Consider the following 12,927-nt stretch of genomic DNA (forward strand, 5'->3'; position numbering starts at 1 on the left):
ACATTACCTTGCATGTGGCTGACCTAGGTTTGATTTCAGCATCCCCAAAGCCCACCAGGAGTGATTCCTGAATGCAGAACCAGGAATATGTCCTGAGTCCTGCTGGGTGTGACCCAAAACAAAACAAAAGATAGAGATGAAGAAACTCACAATCTATACCAGAGGACTCATAAAGAGAAGACCCTTGCCACTTGGCCTGAGAGAAATGAATCCAAAAAGAACTTGGTCCATTAGCTTGAGAAGAGATTGCAAAAGCTGCTGGGCTTTTGCAATATTCCGTTTCATGCACTCGATTGTGGTGTCTAGAGAGGATAATTTCAGCAGGGGGGTGGATATTGTGTGGTATGGCGGTCCAGGTCAGTTGGAGAGAACTTCGAGGGACCTGGCACCTCTGGGCCCAGCTCAGTAGTGTCAGAACTCAGGCACTGAACCTGCCTCCAGAGGTCCTGGCAGTCAGAGGTCTGGGAAGCCACAACCGGAAATGACAAGGAAATAATCATTTTTCTCAAAAAATGAAGTGACTACATATTAACTTTGCCACCTGTGGGCTAGTTCAGCCTCTGCCCTGGGGAAGTAGTTTATCTGCTTCTCTTCTTCTTGCAAATTCTTAGGGCTCCTTCCCAGGGATCCCCGATGTTCAATTATACAAGTGTTCAGCCCCTTTCAGTTGCACGTGAGTGTTCCGACAGCTGCCAAGGCCCTGCTGTGCATCGTACTGAACTAGATCTACTGCACAGTGAGTGACAGGTCCCCTGAATGTGGTACACTTCCTCTGAACTAACGCTGCACTGACACCATGGACTTGGCTGAGGGCTCTGGTTGATGTCAGCTGACTGTCAGACTCCCCAATAAGCCCCCCAAAAAGGCTCTGCTCCCTCAAAGCCCATCCAATAAATGTCCCACACATCACCTCAGATGCTGGACTCTACCACGAGTGTCTGTCATGTAGCTCAGTGCTTTGAACCCACAGACTGGGTGGATCTGAAGAAACGTCTTGCCAGGTTGCAAAAATCCTCCAGCCATTCACCCATGGTTTCCACATGATCATACTTGATGTCATTAAAAGAATTTTTTTTTTATCACCCCTGGCAGTGCTCAAGGCTTGTTCTTGGTTCTGCACTCAGGGATCACTCTCAGAGGGGCTCAGGGGACCAAATGGCAGTGCTGGGGATTGAATCCAGGGAACATGCAAAGCAGACGCTCTACCTGTTGTATTCCCTCTCCGACTCCTATAATATTTGATTTGGAAAGAACAATACACACCACACTGTTATAAGTAATGGCCTTTATTCATGCCTTGGGGATTGAAAAAAAGACATTTTTCTACTTTTCTATGAACCTAAAGGAATAAAAAAAATCACAGGTCAAGATGGGAAGTAAGAACTCCCTCGTCTCCATGCATAGTCCTGTAATTCAGAGGAAAGTGTGGGTTTAAGGCCCTTACATCGATCCACCCATCTGTCTGTCTGTCTCTCTGTATCTCTGTCTGTCTGTCTGTCTGTCTGTCTGTCTCTCTGTATCTCTGTCTGTCTGTCTGTCTGTCTGTCTGTCTGTCTGTCTGTCTCTCTGTCTGTCTGTCTGTCTGTCTGTCTGCCTGCCTGTCTGTCTGTCTCTTACTCACTGCCCTAATTCCTTCTCCCCACCCCTTTGCCTTTTCCTTCTCTACTAGTCTGAGCACCCAGCACGTGCCAGCCCAGGCTGTGACCTCATTGCCAGCTGCATCAGCTCTTGTTCCACCAGCAGGTGGGGCTAGCGGCATCGGAAAAGGATTGGGGTGCGGTGGAAAAATCCCCACTGTTGTTCACTGACCCTTAACTGAACTTTCCTGGTTTCCTGGCCCAGAAGGCCAGACCGCTGACTCCCTCCAAACTTGGCTGTTCTTCTTTTCTGTTTGGGTGTTTGTTTGGGCCACACCCAGCTAGGTGCTAGGTGCTTGGTGGTGCGGGAGGAAAGTGGGGAAGGAGGCAGGTCAAGCTCTATTCTGTGCTCAGGGCTTGGAGAATCTACTGGAATTAGCCACTTGCAGAACCCCATGACCTCTCCCTGGCCCCCCAACATACTGCCCTCCAGCCATGGCAGAATGCAGGGGGTAAGTGAGCTGGTTCAAACTTTGTTCTATCGACTGCCAACCGGCTGACCTCTGGAGGAGCAAAACAAGTACAAACATGACACTTAGCTCAATGCTAATGTCAGACACACAATGAGGTTTATTTTTTCCCACTCTTCTCCCTTCCCCAGCTAGGTGCTGGGAATCTAAATACTGTGTTCTCATGTGCAAAACCTGTATTCCAAGACATTAAACCATCTTCTGGCCCCTCAATAAAGGGTTTTCTTAGCATCTGTTTACCTGTGCAGTAGTTCTTCTAACCCCATATCATTATTTATCATAATTACCTGTAAGTCCTGGGTTGGTTTTGCACCATGCTTAGGGATGCTCAGGGGTTATTCCTAGATCTACACTCGGAAATCTCTTCTTGTGGGCTCAGGGGACCATCTAGGATGCCAGGAATTGAACCTAGGTTGGCACTTACAAAGCCAACTATCTCTTGGGCCCTTGCCCTGAGGCTTATTTTGTTGTTGTTGTTTTGGGCCACAAGTGGTAGCACTCAGAGATTAGTCCGGCTCTGTATTCAGAAATTACTCCTGGTAGGCTCTAGGGACCATCTAGGCCATATAGGTGGGCAGTGTGAAAATCAAATGTTCTACTTGCTGTGCTATCACTTGGGCTCCTGTCCTGAGTTTTGATCTAGACTTTGAGCAAAGAATTCCCTCTCTCTGCATTCATTTCCTTATCCAGAATTTGAGAATAAAGTCCTTGCCTCCAGTGAGGGGTGACCTGAGAATAAAATGAAATGCTAAGTGGCCAGGTGGCCAGCATTAGGGACCTGCTTGTTAGTGCTCTAATGAAGCTTGTGGCAGTCAGATGATCTCAAGGTGACTTCCAGGTGACCTGGGTCAGTGGCACAGGATGCCTTTTTAGCCTCACCAGTTACAGAAAGGGGACTCTTGCCATTTGTGCGTGCCATTGCTTTGAGAATGAGAGAGATAGAGATAGAGAGAGACAGAGACAGAGCAAGAATACATGGAAATCAAATGAGCACACTTTCTTGCTTAGGCTGAATAGGAGCTGAAATGGAACAGAATATCTGTCCCAGCCCACCACTTTTGCCTGCACTTTCTGCTATTGCAGTGGATTCATCTCTCTTCTTTGTTTCTCTGAATGTCTGTAGTCATTAATAGTTTTGCCACTAACAGCCTCCTTGCCTATAGGCTGGTTAACCAATCCACTCATGGATGCATTTTCTTTCTTCTTTTTGGGGAGGTGTGTGTGGTACCCCTGGCAGCCCTCGGAGGTTACTCCTGGCTCTGTGCTCAGAAATCGCTCCTGTCAGGCTTAGGGGACCATATGGGATGTTGAGAATCAAATCCAGGTCCATCCTGGGTTGGCCCCACATGCAAGGCAAATGCCCTACCACTGTGCTATCTCTCCAGCCCCTTGGATGCCTTTTCTTAAAATAAATTACATCCCCAACTATCAGAGTCATTCTCTCTCTCTTCCTTTCTTTCTCTCTCTTTCTCTTTGCCCCAGGATAGCCACAATTTTCAGTATAAAGCTGTTGGGGCCAGAGCAATGGCACAGTAGGTAGGGCATGTACCTTGCATGTGGCCGACCCGAGACTGATCCCCGGCGTCCCATATGGTCCCCCAATCCTGCCAGGAATAATATCTGAATGTAGAGCCAGGAGCAACCCCTGAACACTACCAGATGTGGCCCAAAAGCCAAAAAGAAAATTTTTGTTGTTGCTGTTTTGGGGCTATGCCCAACAGTGTTCAAGGGCTACTCCTGGTATTCAGGGCACCATGTGGTACCAGGTATTGAATTTGGACCTCCTCAATGCAAAGCTTGTGATTGGTCTTTTGACCAGGGCATTAGCCCTGATTTACATTTCAGTGCCACCATCATGGTTGTGAGGACCAAGAAAATGAAGTAAACCTATATATCCAGTGACTGGCTTCCTAAAATGATGAAAAGGGAAGGATGGTTCCTTTAAAATATCAATGCAGGAGGCCAGAGAGATAGTAATATTGGCAAGGTGAGTTTACTTTGCATGTAGTCAGCCCAGGGTTGAGCTCCAGCTCCCTAAATGGTCTCCCAGACTTTCCAGGAGAGATTACTGAGTGCAGAGCCAGAAGTTAAGTTCTAAGTACAGCTAGATGTGACCCCAAAGCCAAAATGAATTATGCCTAGAAAGAGAAAAGCTAAAGAACTCCATTGTGAAAAAAAATCAATAAAAGGCCAGTGCTAGGGCAGAAGAGATTATACAGCGGGTATCAGGACACTTAATTGGCATGTGGTCAGTCTGGGTTCAGTCCCTGGCACTGCATATGGTCCCCTAAGAACAGATCCAGGAAAGATCCCTGAGCCCAGAACTCTGTGTACAGCTGACTATGGCCCCCAAGCCAGTCAAATAAATGGATAAAATCCAAGCTACACACTACCCAGATGCTAATCTGGTCTGGGTGAGGAACCAAGGCTTGAGATATCTAAACAACTTCAAGATCCATGGTGATTCCAAGGTCAGAGGCAGCTAAAAAAATTCTTCTATGGCTTCAAGGAAACCTGGACATGTGAATTGTATTCTAAGTTAGTTACAGGTCAAAACCCAAATCCTTTTATTTTATTTTATTTTTATTTTTTTTTGTCTTCTTCTGGACAGTAGAGCATTAGATAAAACAACTTTCAAATGACTTGATGTTCTTCCAAATGGATGTGTCATTAGCTATCACTGAACAAATGACTTGTAAAGTTTTGCCAATCTCCTGCTCCTATATCCTGTTCGGCAAGCCCTTGAGAGCTCTTTTTTCAAGGGTCATGCTGGTTTGTGGTAGCTGACGATTGTCTTACCTGGTGACCTGTGAAGAGGTATGGTTGAGAGCATGGATGGAAGTACAGGTATGAATGAGAGCATGGAGGAAAGTTTGTGAAAGAGGAATCTCAGTCCCAGGAATTTATTAAAGGCCAACTTCTGTAGCACAGCAGGTAGGGAATTTGCCTTGCATGTTGCTGACCTGATTTTGGGTTTAGCTGAGACTTAATGATATTATCTTGTCTGTTGTTTTCCTTATCTTTAGAGTTAGCTGAACTGTTATTATCTTTTTAAAGTCATCATGGCATAAGGCTTCCAAACTCAATATATTTTAAGTTAATATAAGCAAAGAGAATGGATGTGATATACATAAGTTTGATAAGTAGACTGATTCAATAAAAACATTGTTCCAAATAAAAATATGATTATTATAGATCGTGTTCAAAGTACAATTAATTTGCGACATATCAATGTTTCAAATCAACCATATACGCCTAATATTGTAACAAACTTTTTAAATTATCTTGGTTTACAAACCCATTATTGTAATATTTCACACATAAAATTTCAGTACCAGACCTTCCACCAGATTGTGTGCTTTCCTCCACCACTGTCCTAGGAACACAATATTTTGTGTCCACCTTAAAGCACAGTGTGTAAATATATTGTACATAAAAACTGAAAGGTTAAGGTCAGAGCGATAGTACAGTGGATATGCAGTCAACTTGGCTTCAATCCCTTGTGTCCCATAAGGTCCCCTGAACCTGCCAGGAATGATTTCTTAGTGTAGAGCCAGGAATAACCCAGAGCATCACTGGGAGTGACCCAAAAACACAAAGAAAGAACTGAAGGGTTGGTATATCAGCAAGTGTCCTACCTGAGGAGTCACTTGAAATAAGGCTGCAGAAGAAGAAAGAGGCAGCGTCTGCAGCCCCAGGTCATTAAAGCCCATGAAAGAGGAAGTGGGGAATGAAGAGAAAGATGAGGGCCAAGAGGGGACTGAGCTAGGAGGATCCTGAGTCCTCACTTACACCAGCCAGTCCAATCAGCAGACCTAGAACTGCTACCGTTTCATTGCTCACCCCTAAGGTACTCAGGGTCTAGGAGAAATATCAAAACATTAACTTATATCCTTCACATGCAGGAGCCCCAAATTCGGTCTTGTCACAGCGTGGTCCCCTAAGTATTGTCAGAAATGATTCGAACACCGAGCTGGGAGTAGTACCTGAGCACTGCCAGTTGTGACTTTCAAACAACTTTTTAAAACTGTATAGAAAAGTTTTAAGTCTCTCTTGGAAGGTGCCAATACAAAAGAGAAAGGAAAACCAAAGAAAAGCCCCCTTCCTTGATTCTTTTTGGTTTGGTTTTGTACATTTGTGTGGGAAGTGCCAGGGGTCAAAGCCAGGTCCTCTTAGATGCAAATGAACTTGATTCCTGTCCAAATGAAACAAGAGTCACAACAGAATTAAGGGTCAGGTGGATTGGAGGGCTAAACCCAATGGTGATTAGAGATTACTCCTGGTTCTCTGCTCAGAGATCAGTCTTGGTGGTGCTCAGGAGACTATCTGGGATGCAGGGGTCAAACCCCATTGGCCACATGCAAGGCAAACACCCTACCTGCTATATTAATCCTCTGGCCACACCAGAGACTTTACCTTTGAAAACCACTTTAGGTGACAAAAGCACTTTACCTCCGGTAAAGCTTCATAGTCCATAGTCCTATCAGGATGTGTTCCAGTGCTATGGTTCATGTGTTCCAATTAATCAACAACGGAAATATATTATACAGCATATTTTTTAGACTTTCCTTGGCTTACCCCCAAGGTCTATCCCACAGTTCTGTGCAGGTCACCTCCTTCCAAGCAGGCTCAAATTCTCTCTGACAGTTTCTCAGTTGACTGTGTTGATGATAACCTCAAGAAGTATATTGCAGGCTGCACCTCTATAGGAATTTGCTGCTCCCATGAACAGACAGGGGAGACGATCAAAGATATGAAGACCTATGGCATCAGATCCTATCAACCTGGCTTCTGATGCTGAGGTCATTACAAACCACCTGGCTGAAGGAGAGCTTGTCAGGGTTCTGCACCCCAAGCCCCCCCATTCCAATACACTCCATCCTCCTTGCCCCTTTACACGACGGTCCCATGTGCAATGAGTGACACTCTTTCCGAAGCCAGATTATCATGGTCAATGAGCTGCAATTCTACTACAAAAGATAGTCATAATTGAATTGCAATTGTGGGGATCACTACTGCATTGGGTAAAGATGAGATTACCTTCATCTTTGTGCTCCAAGGAGAGAATTGAAAGGGTTCAAGTTCTCTCTCTCTCTCTCTCTCTCTCTCTCTCTCTCTCTCTCTCTCTCTCTTTCTCTCTCTCTCTCTTTCTCTCAGGGGAGGGATGGGGTCAGGAAAATTCCAGCAGGGTCTATTAAGGAGAGCACTTGAATGAAAACTGGGACTAAAGAATGCCTGTGGATGAGGGAGGGTGGAACATGGGAAGTGGATACTCAGGAAGGGTGAGGTTTCCACAACTGGATTGAAGGAAAAGCCTTCAGGACTTCAGGTTGGGTTACTTCAAGTTTAAGGAGTTACAGGGACATGGGAGTGGAACCATAAAAGTAAACAGAAAGGGTTAGTAATTCCCTATGAACTGAGTGGCATTAATATGAGGAAAAAAGACGCAGATAATGTACTTCTGGGACTCGTGGAAATGACAAACCCAGTAGCAAAGATAAACATAGGATGTCTGTAGGGATGATAGGAAGAGAAGAGTGGCTTGGAGACTGCTCTTAGATCTACAGTTTAACAGTCCCAAATGTGTGTTTAGAAATGTTTATTGAACCACTGAAAATGAAAGGCTAGAGTTCTACAAGGTCAGAACTAAGGGTAACTAAGGTCTAAATTTGAGGGCTAACAGTAAAGATGGCAGAAAACAATGGCTTCTTCAAGGATAGAATACAGGGAGAGACTATGTGTGATGAAGAGCATAAATTATACCACAAACCATACCACGGAGGAATAAGAGCAGGAAAGAAAGATTTCCTTAACTGGAGGCAATTACCAGCCTGTTTTTTTCTTTCTTTTGTGGTCTATTCTTGGCTTTGAGACCAAGGGTCACTCCAGTCAGAGATCAGAAGACTGTGCAGTATCTGGGATCAGGGTAACTTCTGCAAACCCTAGAATTCTGATTATAATTTGCAGTAAGTTTGTTATAGAGGAAATAAGGAGGAGAGGGCCAGATAATAAACACTCTATTTACACATGCTATCTGATTGATGATGTTAGAAACCCTTCGCATATAGACCATTTACAACCTGCTTGGTCGGTTCCACAAACCCTCAGTTACATAAGACAACCAACCAGTCAGGGAACAAGTGGAGATGCATAAATTACATAGGTGAGACTCTTTCATATAGGACATAGAGGAAGAGGTGTGTTGTAGCTCTGTCCGGGCTGCCCTATGTGCTGAGGACTAAAGATCACTGACGCTCAGCCTGCTAAACTCACAAACCACCAGACCTGAAACAAAGTCAAACACTCCGCAACAAGTTGACACTGAGAAGCTAAAGCCGAAATTGGTTGTGTTGCTAGTGGGACCATGTAAGGGACCTATATGGATTTTCCTTTGGTATCTAAATTGGGCATAAGGATGTAGAGAAGATCAGGCACTCTTGGTGTTTAATTCACTTCCCATAGTGCCAAGCCAGTGGTTATAAGAACACACACTGCCATTAATATGCAGCTGGGATAGATCACTTTTTGTTTTATTTAGTTTTGGGGCCACATCTAGTAATACTCAGGGGTTACTCCTGGCTCTATTCTCAAGAATTACCCCTAGCAAAGTAATTCTATACAGGGGGCTGTATAGAATGTCAGGTATTGAACCTGGGTTAGCTCCTCTTCTTCTTTTTTTTTTTTTTAACCTTATTTATTTATTAGTTTTGGGGCCACACCCGGCAGCGTCCAGGCTCCGCACACAGAAATTTCTGCCTCTGCACTCAGACATTGCCCCTGGCAGGTTGAAGGAACACAAGGGATGCTGGGAATTGAAACTGGTCCCTCCCATGTCGGCTGCATGCAAGGCAAATAATTTACAGCTGTGCTATCTCTCTGGCCCAGTCCTGGGTTAGCTGCTCATAAGGCAAATGCCCTACCTACTCTACTATTGCTCCATCCATTTGATCACTTTTTGGGTTGAGGAGAAATTGACATTAGCTCTTTCCTTGGTAAAATATTCTTGGGTTTCCTTTAATATATTTATATGTAAAGTGGATAGGCATCCATACCTTTTAAATAATAAATTCTTGTCTTTTGTTTGATTTTGTCAAAAATAACAGCAACATCCTTTTAAGTCTAGGTTCTAATGGGTAAGCTCTGACCCAATTTCATAAATATAAAGAAAGCTGACAAGCAATAAGGAAGGTGTACGAGCAGTGATATGAATAATTTAGATGCCTTAACATTTTTAAAATTCAGAAAATAAGCTTTTCCTGCAGCCTTAATCTGCTCATTTTCAAAAACCCCAAATCCTCCATATATACTTCTTCCTCATTGACACAGGCTGCTTTTAGCATCCCATTTACTTTATAATTTATTTTATTTTCCTATTTTCTAGGGAAAATATTAGCATTTTAGACATGCCTATGAGTCACAGTAAAAAATAGATTTGAACTTTATCCCAGTATACAGAAGTAAACATTTCCACAAGCAATCATTTCCACAAAACTATAACACCCAGTCTACTTCCAAGGTGTTTTCATTCTTGTTCTCTTTCTCTTTCTTGTTTGGCTTTTGGGGCACACTTAAAGGTGCTCAGGTTTACTTCTGGTTCTGTGCTCAGGGCTCATTTTGTGTGGTACTCAGGGAACCGCAAGGCAGTGCTGTGAACTTAAAGGAGTTTGCAAGGTGTTTTTTTGTTTTGTTTTGTTTTGTTTTGTTTTGGTTTGGTTTTTGGGCCACACCCGGAGGTGCTCAGGGGTCACTCCTGGCTGTCTGCAGAGAAATAGCTCCTGGCAGGCACGGGGGACCAAATGGGACACCGGGATTCGAACCAACCACCTTTGGTCCTGGATCGGCTGCTTGCAAGGCAAACGCCGCTGTGCTATCTCTCCGGGCCTTTGCAAGGTGTTTTAACCTCTGCATTTTCTCTCCAACCCTTTCCTTTTTCATTTTTCTCATTTCCCTTTTCTTTTCCTATTTCATTAAAAATATTCATAATAGTAAACAACAAATTAGAATTGATTTCACAGTCTCAAAAATCAAAGGGAACTCTGTCCATCAGGAATGTCCAACTTGGATTATAATTCCAAGTCAACTGGCATCAAGCTCTAATACACCCATTAGTTTTTCTTTTCCTTTTTTTAGGAGAAAACCCTCTTGGGAAAGACTAGGTGGGAGACAGAACACTGCCTGCCATTAGGGCAGCAAGAGAAGGAACATGTGACCCAAAGCAGCCAATCAAATGCTCACACCAGGGTCCGCATGGGAATACCATTAAATGTTACAGCAGCTGGATGGCGACCCCATACAATGATGAAAATAGCTCGTGGTTATCTGCAGTTGAGATGGTGCCTGTGGTGTAACTTGAGTGTGTTTTTCCCGCTGCTTTGCTCTCCAGTCTGTTTTCTGAACCTGATTAATCTTCCCATTGATTCTGTGTGGCCACCAGCCTTCCAGGACATAGCAGTGAATACACTTTTAAGAGTCCCTTTTTGTTTGTTTGTTTTGTAGTAGACACTGTGATGGGCTCTCCAAGATCCCTTTCAAGTCTGAAGGATTTATTTTCTCAGCTGTTGAGTGGGGTGCTGGCAGGCGGCCCTCAGCTGTCAGCTGCACTCAGAATGGCTTCAGAGAGGCTCTTGATTCCTCCCATGTTCCTTTGATGGAGGTTTGGAGTAGGATGAATGCAGAAACAGGTAAGCATGAGCTGCAAGACACCTGATCCCTCATCTCATCTCAAACGAAGTCTCTAAACACTATCCAATATGTCCTGTTCGTGTGAATTTCCCATTCACAATGGGAAATGTTTTCAGTGTCACTAAAATGCAAATGTTATACACGATATACCTATGCTTAAAAGAAGTGTCAGATTGCTTATCTAACATCATATTCAATGGGGAATTTATATTTTCATTTGATAAATCTGGCACTGCTGATGTTAGGGGAACTGCAAATTTCCTTGCTTGGAGGAGAATGCCAAGGCCAAGAGGTTGCTCCCCAGATAACGCTCCATGTGGGTCTTGGTTTCTTTTCTGTTTCTAGGTGAATCATGGGACCTAGTTTGCTCAGATCTGAGATGAATTCCATCACCTTGCCTTGCAAACAAAAATTCTAGCTGAAGGTGGGGGTAGCGAGGGGGAGGGAGAGTACATATAGTGATTAAAGCATTTGCCTTAATTCTCAGAAAGGGAGGGCAGATTCCATCCTTTCTGTCTGAACTATAGCAGCCCAACACCACACCCTACGCCCTCTGACAGAAACAGTCCAGCTCTGCAACTTAACTTTATCAAACTTCCAAGCCACCAAATTTGTTTTATATCGATAAATCCTGAGTTGTATGGCTGCAAATTTTACAGCACTGTCAGCCCAGTAGTATTCCAGGGAATTTAATGGGAAAGTTCCACAGAAATCTATAAAGCTCAGTGAGCCTAAACAGTAACATAGAAGGCTCAGCTATCACCAACCACAGCCCAGGAAATCCTAAGACATTGACGTTAGTAACACCATGAAGAGATAGAACAATCCTTTCAAATTGACCTGTATTGATCTAATTGTGGTAATTCCAGTTGCCGTTGTGTTGTGACAAGCTATCTAGGGTAATTTGCCTGTGCCTGAAAGAGTGTGGGCTAAGATGGTGATTGGAAAACTGGGGACATTGGTGAAGGGAATTGGTATTGGAATTTTAAATGCTGGAAATGAATGTATCATGAGCAGCTTGGTAAATCGTAAAGAAAAAAAAATGTGGGGCCAGAGAGATAGCACAGAGGCAGGGTGTTTACCTTGCTCACAGTCAACCAGGATGGATGGTGGTTCAAATCATGGTCCCCCAAGCCTGCTAAGAGCGATTTATGAATTCCAAACTAGGAGTAACCCCTGAGTGCCACCAGGTGTGATCCAAAAATCAAAAACAAAACAGAAGAAAGAAAGAAAGAAAGAAAGAAAGAAAGAAAGAAAGAAAGAAAGAAAGAAACAAACAAACAAACAAACAAACAAACAAAGAAGGAAGAAAGCAACAAAGAAAAGAAAGAAAGAAAGGGAGAAAGACAGACAGAAAGAAAGACAGACAGAAAGGAAAGAAGGAAGGAAGGAAGAAAGGGAGGGAGGGAGAGAGAGAGAGAAAGAAAGAAAGAAAGAAAGAAAGAAAGAAAGAAAGAAAGAAAGAAAGGAAGAAAGAAGGAAGGAAAGAAAGAAAGAAAGAAAGAAAGAAAGAAAGAAAAGAAACAAAGAAAGAAACAAAGAAAGAAACAAAGAAAAGAAAGAAAGAAGAAAGAAAGCAACAAAGAAAAGAAAGAAAGAAGAAAGGGAGAAAGACAGACAGAAAGAAAGACAGACAGAAAGGAAGGAAGGAAGGAAGGAAGGAAGGAAGGAAGGAAGGAAGGAAAAAAAGAAGAGGGAGGGAGGGAAGGAAAGAAAGAAGAGGGAGGAGGGAAGGAAGGAAAGAAGGAGGGAGAAAGAAAGAAAGAAAGAAAGAAAGAAAGAAAGAAAGAAAGAAAGAAAAGAAAGAAAGAAAGAAAGAAAAGAAAGAAAGAAAGAAAGAAAGAAAGAAAGAAAAAAAGAAAGAAAGAAAGAAAAAAGAAAGAAAGAAAAAGAAAGAAGAAAGAAAACGTATTTGCCTATATGCAGCTAACCTTAGTTCTAACCCCAGCATTGCACATGTTCTCTGTCACTCCTGAGCCAGGAGTCAGAAATAAGCCCTGAGCACAACAGGGTGAGAAACAACCCCCCACTTCCTCCCACTCCCAAGGAAATTATAACTTGGGTATCTCTTTAGAAAGGGGCACTACCCTTAGAGGTACCTAACACCCACTACAGTCTATACAGTCTATGAGGCTGGG

Source organism: Suncus etruscus, chromosome 5 (genome assembly GCF_024139225.1).
Source record: "Suncus etruscus isolate mSunEtr1 chromosome 5, mSunEtr1.pri.cur, whole genome shotgun sequence".
Classification (NCBI taxonomy): domain Eukaryota; kingdom Metazoa; phylum Chordata; class Mammalia; order Eulipotyphla; family Soricidae; genus Suncus; species Suncus etruscus.